This window comes from Corvus brachyrhynchos, unplaced genomic scaffold (assembly GCF_000691975.1).
Source record: "Corvus brachyrhynchos isolate BGI_N302 unplaced genomic scaffold, ASM69197v1 scaffold19, whole genome shotgun sequence".
In the NCBI taxonomy this organism is placed as follows: Eukaryota; Metazoa; Chordata; class Aves; order Passeriformes; family Corvidae; genus Corvus; species Corvus brachyrhynchos.
Window position 1 is genome coordinate 3,453,443 of NW_008246061.1, and position 11,935 is coordinate 3,465,377.

Below are 11,935 nucleotides of genomic sequence, written 5' to 3' on the forward strand. Positions count from 1 at the left end.
CTGCTGCTTCTGCTGCTCCTGCTGCCTTTTGGGTTGTGGAACACTTTGAGTTCCAGTGCGAGACCAGAGTTTCAGAGGAGCTGGCCTTTAACTTGTGACAGGTCTTGCCACAGCATACAAAGCGTGTCAAGTCACCATTAATGTTTGATGACTAATGACAGTCCCTTGACGGTGGCCCTGGTAGCTCATCCCTTTTTCTCCCAAATTGCAATGATGAATAGCCAGAGATCTGCCGGGTTGAACCACGCTTCTCACAGAGATATGATGGAACTCCATTTATTCTATTGTTAGACCCATAGTTATACCCTAATTCCCCAAGCACGCATAAGCAAGCTCCATACTATTGGATTACAGCTACTGTTCACGCGGCCTTTAATAGCAAGCGATTGGTTACAGATTAATATGCACGCGACTAACTAACATAAGTTTTTCTCTTTCTATGGTCAGCATCCCCCTCCCCAACATCCTGTTACTTGCCACATCAGCATTGCTCTTCTCTTTTTTCCCTAGTCAAGAACAGTTCACTAATATAGCTTGGATAGTGCACGTATACATGTCCCTGTTCACTCAGCCATTTCTCTACAATGATGTCAGGTTTTCTCATTCTTGGTTTAGTCACTGTTTATTCAAAGATTCCCAGAGACTGTTTTCATTCCTCCACTGTGCACACAGTGATTCCTGGAGGGCTGCAGAAATGCAACAGCAGCATCAGTCTCCTCTGGGGTTTTTAGAGGGAACTCTCTCTCAGAGATCTGTCCTGAGCCTTTCTGCAGGCAAGGTTTTACTCCTAAAAAAGACACAACTGAAAAGCTCCAATGATCAGTGACCTAGCTGAGCAGTGATCAAAAAAACCAACACTTTTTATCCCATTGAACCCTAATAGTGATGTTTGTTCTGAAACAATGAAAAACAGTGTCCTGATTCAAAGGAATTTACTCCACAGCAAGGTACTGTAAAGTAAAGCACATCTTTATTGGCCAGGCTGGGAGCATGCAGGGGTTAACACCTCCATGTGTGTGTCCGCCATGGTCATCTTGCAGAGGTTATTTATACATTTACAAGTTTGTAATTATACGTTTACAAGTTCATCATCCGCCCTTGTTTTGGTCATTTATCTGAAGTTACAGTCCTAAGGGATCTTACATGACTTGTGGTTTCCTTATCATAGGGTTACAAATACAGCACACTATTCTTAATACATTCATCACACATCTATTTTGCTAATATACACTTAATTCTATTATTACACACTTTGTTGGTGTATTAGTTATACTTAGTTTATTATTGTGTATTGATTATATTCCTATTCTCCTATTACATTTTTCTACCCTTTTGTGGCAGTTCCTCTGTTTGTCATTGTAGTGGTTTGGCCCAAAATACTCATTACTGTTTACCTTCTGTGAGACAAGAATTAGGAGAAATGCAAAGCAGGCACCAACCTTGAAAGAATATAAAGAAGTTTATTAACAGACCTAAAAGAAGGGGAAAAAAATTATACCATACCTTCAGAACACTTCTCCTCCCCTCACCTTCCTCCCTTCTCCCACTGACAATGTAAAAAGACAACCCTTGAGATGTTCAGTCTGTTTACCACTTCCATAATAACCTTGTTCAGTCCATTTAGAAAGAGAAGTCTCTTCTTGCTCGTGCTATGAAAACATTATCACAACGAGACAGCCGCCCACTTCCAAATATTGTTCAGTCCATTTAGGAAGAGGAGTCTCTCTGCCTGCGTGTGAGTCCTTTCCCCCGACTTGCAGCTTTTCCCGCAACTGCTTTCGAGGGTCCACTCTTGAAGTTTTTTGGGGTACAATTTTAAGGTTGAGCCGTTCAGAAACAAAAACAGAGGCCCTTCTCCTTCCCTGGGAGCAAAGGGTCTTCATCATCTTCATCGTTAGGACTATCTCTGGGAGCATCTCTAGGAACTGAGGTTTTCTCCTTTCCCATTTGGAGCAAAAGTCCTCATCTGGTTCATCTCTAGGGACTGAGGTTTTCTCCTTTCCCGTTTGGAGCAAAAGTCCTCATCTGGTTCATCTCTAGGGACTGAGGTTTTCTCCTTTCCCGTTTGGAGCAAAAGTCCTCATCTGGTTCATCTCTACGGACTGACACAATTTTAAGTGGCTTAAAGAATTGTCCATATTCAAACTGGCCAGCTGATAGGTTCTATCAGGTCACAGAGGAAACTGTAAGCACCCCTTGGCAAGGACATCACTTCCGGGACTATGCTTGCTAACCTATGACAGTCATTAAAATGGCAGTTAGCATGCGTCTTCCTCCTTATTGCTTAGCCCATAAGGGGTTAGGCCCCTGTTCTGCAGACAAGCGGTTAGCCAAACCCATTAGCTCACATTCCATTCCCTTATCATCCTATTCCACTCGGGTTTGTTTTTCAAGAGCGTTAGGTATAGCATCTCCTATTCACTTATCATCATAGCCCCTTTCCAGGGCCAGGCTTCTTGTCTTGCAAAAGCAGTTGTGGTTGAGCATAGCAGCCAACACTCAACTTTTATTAATCTATACTTTATACTAAAGCACTTGTGTTAAAGGAATTCTATGTTTCATATGTTAAAGAAGTCCTGTGTTTAAAGGAGTCCTGTGTATCAGTCCCAGTAAGTTCTCATGTGCCAACCACAAAAGTTTGGGTACAAAAGAAGAGGCTTCTGATTAACCAAATAAAAATGTAAACAAGCAACAAGAGCAGATATTGCTCTGCCTTCTTGGGGCAGGAAGTAAGAAGGTCCCTCTGCTCTGTAAAGGACATCCTTCTCACGAAAATGAAGAGCTCTGGGATGCACCACCAGGCAGTCAGTGCTCACCAAGCTCTGACAGCAGTCCAGTTTGGGCAGCTCAGCTCAGATGAGTGCTTACACCACTTCAGTGCTCCCAAGAAGCATCTGGACCCCCACCTTCCTCTCAGGAAATGTCTATAGATCCCAAATGTCATCCTCATTTAAAAAAAAAGAAAAAAAGTGGTGTTCATGTTGAGCTACAGGGAATGGGAAGTTCTTAAGTTTCTGGAATAGCAATTCTTTAGCTTCTGAAGTAGCAACTTGCATTTTATTATCCAAAAGCACTGTAGAGTGCAAGCAGAGACAGAAGGCAAAGTGAATGTGGAGCTCCACAAACTATGCTCCATCCTGGGGAGACCTCTGTGGTGCTGTGCCCAGTCTTGGACTCCAGGTAAATACATAAAGAACATCACTGACACACAGAAGTAAATCAAGTGCAGGCCACCAGGATTGCTGGAGCTGGGAGTAAGGGATGCATGAGGGGAGGGGGGAACTGGGTTTGTTCATTCTGGAGTATCAAAGGCTTTGGGGATCCCAGTTGCTGCCTTCAGCAGCACCCACTGAATGAGAAGATGCCAAGGGGAGAGCACTGGGTCCTTAGAGGTGCATGGTGATAGGACAAGAGTTGATGGGCACATGATAGAACATAGGGAATTCCAGCTGGGTACATGAGAGAGAAAAACTACCATGAGATAGCTCAGGTACTGGAACAAGGCCCAGAGAGTCTGTGGGATCACCATCCCTGGAGACACTAGAAGCTCAGCTAGAGGAGGACCTGAGCAACCAGTCCTAATGGAATCTGGTTGGAGTGGGAGGCTGCTCTGAAGGTCCCTTCCCACCTACATTGTTCTGTGATACACTGAGCAGCAGTGATATCACAGACTTGGCAAGAAAACTTGCAATACATTTCAGTGAAACCAACTGGGTGACCACAGCCCTGCCCATGGCTGATACCGGATGAGAGGAACACCCCATCAGAAAGGGAGAGGAGGACAGAGGATTGGTGTGCTAGAAGGTAACTGATGACAAACCCACCCTCCAGATTTCTCATTGTACTCCACATCTTTGTGTGGGAGAAGAGGTTTGTTTAGGTCCATTTGGAGGCAAACTTGCAGGAGTCTACTAGGTGCACAGAGCAGATGTCTTCTCTCCACCTCACCCTGAGCAGTTCTGGCAAAGTGCAGAAAGTCTGCCCATGGTCTCCAGGCTGCTGGGGGTGGGCTGTGGCATCCCCTCACTCCCTCCTTCCACAGTCCATCCTGCTTTTCCAACTGCTGGGCCGATGGAGGACATACTGTGGGACACGGCATTTGGTGAGGCAGTTGGAGGAGAACAAAGGACAAACAGGAAGCGTATTGCTGGAGGGTTCAAAGCAGTGCCAGCAAGTGAGAAACCTGTGTGGAAAGAAAAACTGTCCAGCTTGCAGAGATTTGGGTGCACATAGGGACAGATTTGCTCATCTCTCTGCAACTCTGACAATCCACCAGGTAGGGTCTGTGTCTCCAAATAGCTTCTTCACATAGTAAGGGAATTAGCTCGGAAGGGACCTCTGGAGGTCTTCTGCTGGTGCTGGGTGCCATTCCCTGGCACATGCAGAGCGCTGGTCACTACGATTGCTGGGCTGCCACACAGGGACTACACCGACCCAAACCCAGCTGCCGCCAGGAGCTCCCGTATCCCGCCGGGACAGGGACCCAGCTCTTGTCCCCGGGCTCCGCGGGCTGGGCTCCGCCCGACCCGCAGGGGGCGCTGCACGACGGCACCGACATACTCGAGAGGAGCCGTTCGGCTCCGTACGGCTGCGTTCGGCGGCGTTCGGCTGGGCTGCGCTGGATTCAGCGGGATTGGGCTGCGTTCGGCTGGGCTCACCTCACGGAGTAGCTCATCGCCAGTTCGTGGTCAGGATGGAGTTTTATCTCCTGAGCAGACTGGGAGGGAGTGTTATCCACTGGACAGACTGGGAGGGAGTGTTAACCCCTGGGCAGGTTGGCACAGGTGCCCTGGGTCTTTTCCCTTCTCCCGCAGCTCTGAGCACAACCCCTCGCCAGTGGGCCTCTGAGCCAGTTCTGGCAAGGGATTCCCTGCTGTGGCAGGGCCAGGAGTCCAGCTGTGCTCTCCATCCCTATGCTTCTCCTCCCTGTGCCAGATTGGCAAGTGAACTCCAGGTCTGAGAATCTTCATGTATGAGGTCACCTGGGGGGCTTCTGCGCTGTACAGAATTTGGCTGACTTGGTAAGGTTTCTTGTGGGACACTCTGTCAGGAAGGAGTTACCACTTGCCACCAGGACATGCCTGCAATGAAAGCAGAGCTCTCTCTGCCAGAGTTGTAGTTTGTGCCTCAGTCACCACCTCAGTCAGAGGACCTGATAGGTTACACCGTCACTAACTGGAATGTGAGTGAAACAGGAATCAAATCCGCTCACAGCTTCTCTGGTGTTCCTGGAACAGAATTCAGGAAGCCCATGTCCCTGCATAACCCTGAAGTTCATCTTCGCAAGTGCATGGCAATGCTTGAGGGGTTCCTCCTGTGTTTTTATTTGTGCTTTCCAAGAAAAATGGTCAGTTCCACTTTGACCATTATATGAATCCAAAATAAATTGGTGAAAATCAGCCCCTTCCTTGCCTGGAGCACCTCTGGCCACAGGGCACAGGAAGGTAACTATCAGCCCCAATAATGCATTGTGAGGTAACTGTGCCTGTGGAGTGGCCACATGGTAAAGGCAGTCCCGAGGACTGAGAGCCTGTGAAGCTGTTATGGCCCTCCAAAACAACTGACATGGACACAAGGATGAATTAAAGCAACGTTGCAGGTGCTGTGAGTATCCAAAATAAATACATGCAGCTTCCTGACCAGCACTGCCCTTTCTTCAGGGATGTTCCAGTGGCAGATTTCTGGAAGAGCAGCTGCATTTGCTAATTAACTTGGTGGTTTTCTAGGCCAGATTCATTCCCCAGCCATGGCCTCCTGCTGCTCACAACATGTGGGTGCTTCTGCAGAGTCACCATTCCTGATGGCTGCGCTGGACCAGGCATGGGCATGTTTTGTCTCAAACATTCTGACTTAGAACAGGAAAGATGTGATTGGAGGAGAGAGACCCATGCAGGTTGGGCAGTGTGTTCTTAGCCAATCTCCTTCTCCTCCCTGAGTTTAAAGGTCAGTTCCCTCCTCCAGCTCACTTCCTGCAGGAGGGCTGAAATGGCAGGCTGTGCATGCATGAAAAAAACAGCACAAAAAGTCAAGTTTACATAACATGCTTGTACCAGGTTAACTAGAAAAGAAAGTGGATTGGGCCCCCCCCCTCTGTTTTCCCTCCCTTTTCTCTCCCTTTCTTTTTCACTTTCTTTGTCTCACAGTCCCAGCTCTGGACCACCCACACGGCAAGACCAAGGTGCCTGATGATAATCTTTGTTCTCTCTCCCTCTTCTGTATTATTTCTCTCCTGGGAAAAGCACACTTATCATATTCCACCCCATACTCTGGACTGAACTTTGTTGTGCAAGTGGGGAGTTTATGGGAGTGTCTTGTGACTTGTTTTCTAGCACCTTTGAGTAGTGGTGCGTTGTGGCATGTTAGCCAGCACCTTGTGGAAGTGTATTACAAGAATTCACAGACTTGTTGGGCAACACCTTTTAAGTCTAAGCAGTGGGCTGGTTGCCAGAATTACGGTGACTGTATAATGAAAGACAAGAGTTCCTGACACGTATCCAGTGGCTTTGCTCAACCTGATAAAAATTTATGCTAAACATCATTCCTGACCAGTGGGTCATAACAACAGCAGCACAGGCCCAGGTTACCATCTTTGGCCAGGGGACAAGGAAGCTCCTGAGTCCCAGTTTCCTTTGCAGAATCCCTTGTGTCAGCAGCATGCCATGTCTCCGGGACTCACTCCATGAATTGCTGCTCTGTGTAACTGCCCTGCTTTTTTACTGCTGAAAACCTTTAACAGCCTGGGACACAGCTGGCCTCATCCTGCTGCTGGCCAACATCTGCAGAGTCTCTGTGGTGTGACTGTTTCTGAGGTTTGCCCTCTGTAGAAATTGCTGGAATTTGTGAATCTGCCTTGTCTCTAGGTTGGACCTACAAATGAGAGCCAGGACAGCAATTTCATTGGATGGAGCCAGGAGAAGCCCAGACTCAGTTGTACCAGACTCAGCTCCAGTGGGAAGGAGAAATTCACTGGGGCCCAAGGCCATCTGAAATTAGCTACTTCCTTTACCAAAACCTGGGAAACTGCCTTTACTGGGAGATGTGTGGAGTTCAAGGAGGAATCCTCAAGTTTTTAAGCTTGTCCTGCACTCGTACTTCTTTGCTGAGCCATATGGTGATGTGGACGTAGCATGGATGCTGCAGGCCAGGGGGCACAGCCTGCAGCCCTACCAGCCCCCATGGGTGCTCAGGGTGGAGCTGGCTGCACGCCAGACCCTGCTCTGCCACCTGGGAGTAATAACCACACATATGTTCTATGGCTTGTTTGCCTGACTCTGCAGTAAATGATTCACCCAGTGCCACACACACTTCCTGCTGCGGGCACCCAAACCTTCCCGGCATTTGTCACAGGCAGAGCTCAGTCACATCTCTTGTACACAATGGGAAGGAAACCTGAAGCATGTGGGAATTTTTTCTCTTGTCAAGCTGCTTTGGTCCCTTCATCTCATTTCCAAAGAGATAATAATACCAGCCCACAGTTTTCCTCGGACATTGAAAGAAAAGAGACTGTGCTTTCCAGAAATGCCTCAACCCCATGACCTTTCCTCTCCCCACAGCATTCCAGCCCACAGCTCCTGCCAAGCCCCCACACATGCTGGGAGGGGGGTCTCTGCTCTGAGCTGATGCCCCTCCTTCCTGCTCTTGGTCAACCCAGCTCCTGCTGACTCATCACTTACCTGACCTTCACCTGGAGTGCAGTGATATGCACCAATCAGGTACCACTCCTCCTTGCAGAGCTGCTTCCTCCTGGGTAGTTCCCATAATTTAAAGGGAAAGCATTCACCAGGGCAGTAAAACCAGGTGCTCCCAAGATCACAATGGCATGGAGAATTGCCATGGGGCTAAGGGAAAACAGAAAATGGTAGGAACTTCCTCCTACCATCAGCATCCTCTTACAAGGAATCTCTGTGCCTTGTGGTGGGTTTGGGGGTGGTTTTCTTTGTGTTCCTTATGTATTGGGGCTTTCTGTATTTTCCTATAGGCAAGTCTGGTTATTTACTGCTGGAAGCAAGGCACACCTCCTTGCTGAGGGTGGAGGTTGTCTAGTCCCTGGCTCAAGCAGGGTCACCCCAACAAGGCTGCCCAGGGCCTTCAGGGTGCTCTTTTCTTGGAAAAGACCTTGAGGAGGCTGCAGCTCTGGCTGAGAACCTGGAGCAGGAGACTGCTCCTGTGAGCTGCAGGACCTGCAGATGTGCAGACTGACCATCCCCATCTACAGCCCAGACTCACACTGAAAATAGCTGATGGAGCTCGCTTTGCTTCTGCAATGAGAATCTGGCAAGAGAGAAGAAAATTCTGCCTCTGTAGTCCCTTCCCCTAAAAATATGTATTAGACAATATATCCTAGAGGGATGGCTCTTTCCTTGAAGGACTCCGGGCAGATGCTACATGATGACAACCAGCAGAGCCTTCTCAGGGCCTGGGGCCAGGCACGTGGGCTGTCCTTGCCCAGGGTGGCCTGAGCACCCATGGGCACCAGTGCTACCCCAGCCTGAACCACTGCTGTCCCTAGAGGCAGGACTGCAGGGTGCAGGTGAGTTAAGCCCACCACCCTGGCCTCTGGCCCCACAGGATAGCCAGGGAGCAAGCAAATGCTACAAAAGCAGCAGAAAGAGCCTGATTCCCACCACATCCCAGTGCCATCATCTCCATCAGGCTGATGGAAAGCCTGAGCAGCCTGATGCAGCAGGCTGCTGTGTGATGATGGTGCCCACGCAGGTGTGACAGGGTGGCACTGGCGTGGGGTCTTGATGCCAAAGGATGGGATCCAGGTGGGACAAAGATATCACATGGAGCCAGAGCTTGACCCAGGCTCTCCTAGGGAGACAGGTGGTGGCTGTGTTGGCTGCCCACCTGGGGAGTACCAACCCACCAGCATGGGGTTGAGGGACTTATCGGTGCATGCTAGAGTCCAAAGGAGCCTTCAAGGGTCTCCCCTGGGTCTGCAAGGTGCTTGAACTGATAATCTCAACTCAGGCCTGAAATAACTGCACAATTCCTTTGCTCATTCCCACTTGATTTTTGTCTTCCAACCTTCACAAAGACATTTTCTCTCATGAAGTTGTTTCCCTGTTCTGCCTTTCATGTCCAGAGCCATGGATCCCCTGGATGCTCTATTGCACAGGATGGACACATGTTCATCCTTCCTTCCACAAAGTCGTAAGTTCCAACTTAGAGTAGTAAAATGCAGAGAGACTTATATCCAGTGCTGCAGCAATTCATCTTCCAGAAGGAAAGATGTGTATCCCCTCCAAGGGTGCCTGTCCCCAGAGGACACAAGCAGGACATGGCCAGCAGCATGCATGGTACACACACAGTGGGGAGCCAGTGCTGCCAGCTGGCTGGGGTGAAGGGCAAGGCTGGACATGGGGACATCTGGGGGTGTGTCAGCACTGATACAGGTCTGTCAGCCACTCACACAGTCTGGTCATTCAGCCCCTGCCTGCAGGATGTCTTCATAGGATGCATCACCCCAATGCCCATGCTGGCCTGGGGAGTGCAAAAGGAGAAGAAATGAGCCCTGCCATGACTCAGAGTTCAGGGCAGATAAAGTCTGATTTCTCCTCTCCTTCAGCCCAAGTAAGCCTAGCTCCACTCCTAACCAGCTCAGCAGCCTTCACCAGCCTCACTCCAGTATGGGATCTTTCTTGTACTGGGGAGCCCCAAATGGAACATGGCATACAGAGAAGGGGGGAAAAAATTGCTTCACCAGCTTCACCAGCCCATTCCTGTACTCCTGCTGACCCAGGCCCACCCACTGCCCACCCTCGCTGCATTGACCATGAATGTTGGCATCTCCACCACAGTTCAGTGCTCCCCCACTGCGGGCTCAGCCCCCGAGTCCTTGGCAGCTTAGCCCCGCACTGGCCTTGTCTGCGGCCTTGAGCCACGTCAGCAGAGCTGGGTGCAGGGCTGGCAGTGCTGCCTGTAGGGATGGGTAGCCCAGGGCTCAGCCCCACGTCCTCACTGTCCAGCCAGCCACCAGCCTTCTGCCAGCAGCTGACAGCAGGGCAGTAGCTGCGTGATTACACAGTGGGTAGCTCTGCTGCAGAGCCAGCCCTGTAACCCACTGGCTGCTTGGGCAGTGAAGGCCAAAGCATTGAGCATCCCTCCTTATCCCCTGTTATCATCCAGACAAACCCAAACTGGGTTTTGTGTCCCTGGTCCCTGACACAGTTATACACTTGTCAGCCAAGGCTGTCCTTTGCTGCCCCATGGATCCCTCCCTGTGGGGCCCCATGGGACTGCCAACACAGCCCAGGCACAGGGCAGCCCCAGGGTGCTGGGCATGAGGGGGCACAACGCATGCACAGGGCAGCCCCAGGGGCACTGGGACAGGAATGCAGCACAGTGTGGCAGAGCCCATGGTAGAAGGGCTCTGTGGATCCCTGTGGGGGTGGTGGAAAGCTGGTTCTCCCATGTCTGGGGTACCCCTGAGCAGAGCCCTTCCCCAGCCTTCGTATGCCAGTTCCCATCCTGCCAGCCCTCATCCAGCTTCATGAACACAACTGCCAGGACAGGGGAGACCTTTGTGACACCTGGGGTGATGTTATTGGTGGCTCACAGCAGCCCTATCACAGCCACAGGGTGGACTCTGCCCTGTCTGCGGTGCATTGCTGTCAGGGAAATCCTGATAAGGTGAGATAAACCTACACTGCCAAGCCCCATCCATCAGCCCCCAGTGTCCCTGGGTTAGGGTTAGGGCTCCACAGACCACCTCCCCTGGCCCCCCTGAACCCCAGCAGGGCAGAGCATCAGCCTGGACACAGACATGACTCCAGACTAGCCCTGGAAGAAAGAGCCACACCAGGGGAACCATGGTTTCCTTCCTTCCTTCCTTCCTTCCTTCCTTGGTGCATCTGAACTTCAGTGGGCCAATTCTCCAGAGCAGGGCCAGCATCCTTTTGGGATGCAGCAGTGATGCACAGGATTACCAGACCCACTGGCTGCCCTAAGCAATGCTTCCCTGGAGCACTGGGGCCCTGGGATAGGTGGGGAGTGAGCTCTGCCCCACAGCCCAGCTACCCTCCCAGGGTATTTCCAGGGTAGAGAGATCCTGATTCCCATGGGGATATTGTACCAGCATAAGTTGGGCCACCAGGTGGAAAGCAGCTCTGCAGGGATGGACCTTGGGATACTGCTGGGCACTGGCTAAGGCAGGAGCCAGGGATGTGTCTTCACGGCAGCCACCCAAGCTGCAGCAGGCAAAGCTGGGCAGGGAGCACTAGGGGAGCCGTGCTGCTCTAGCTAGGATCACCTGGGCAATCACTCACCCAGACCTGCTGGGGTGAGTCCAGCAAAGAGCCGTGATGGTGGTGGAGTGACTGGAGCACCTGTACTGTGTAGAGTGTCTGCAGGAGCAGGGTCTGCTGAGGCTGGAGCAGAGGAATTTTGGGGGATCCTGTTAATAGCCAGGCAGGGAGGATGCAAAGAGACAAGAGTTTGTCTCTTCCCACTGATGTTCAGTACTGCAACAAAGTACAATGAGCACAAACTCGGACATGGGAGGTTCCTTTGAACATCAGGAAACACCTTTGTACTGTGAAGGTCAGGCAGTAGTAGGACTTGCACTGGGGGGCTGTGGAGGCTCCATCCTCAGGGATACTCAGCCCTCGAACAGGTGTGGTCCTGGGCCATGGGCTGCTTCGGCACGGGCTGGACAGGACAGTGCTGTGTGTCCTGAACTGCACGCAGTGCACACTTGAGCAGGGACACGGCTACAGCCTGTGCGGGACACACACATGGTTGGGCATGCACGGCACATGGGCATACGCTCACACACGTGTGTACACGTGTGCTCAAGGTAAGTGTGCAGGCACCTGTGCATACCTGCACGCACCCAGAGCCGTGCACGTGAGAGCACACTCATGGGTGCCCAGGGAGAGAGCGCGTGGGGTGGGGATGCGTGTAGCAGGGGCCGCCCAGGAATGGAAGCGCC

General features: G+C 51.0%; 1 protein-coding gene across 6 annotated transcripts in view; it reads right to left on the minus strand.

Moving 5' to 3' along the window:
* Positions 1-2,173: 2,173 nt before the first annotated feature.
* Positions 2,174-11,935, minus strand: part of INPP5J (inositol polyphosphate-5-phosphatase J) — a 19,505-nt gene continuing 9,743 nt past the window's right edge. For all 6 annotated transcript variants that reach the window (XM_017746526.1, XM_017746524.1, XM_017746525.1 and 3 more), the window contains one exon: positions 2,174-2,183. The gene's annotated coding sequence lies outside the window, so the exon portion shown is untranslated. The remainder of the gene's footprint in view (positions 2,184-11,935) is intronic.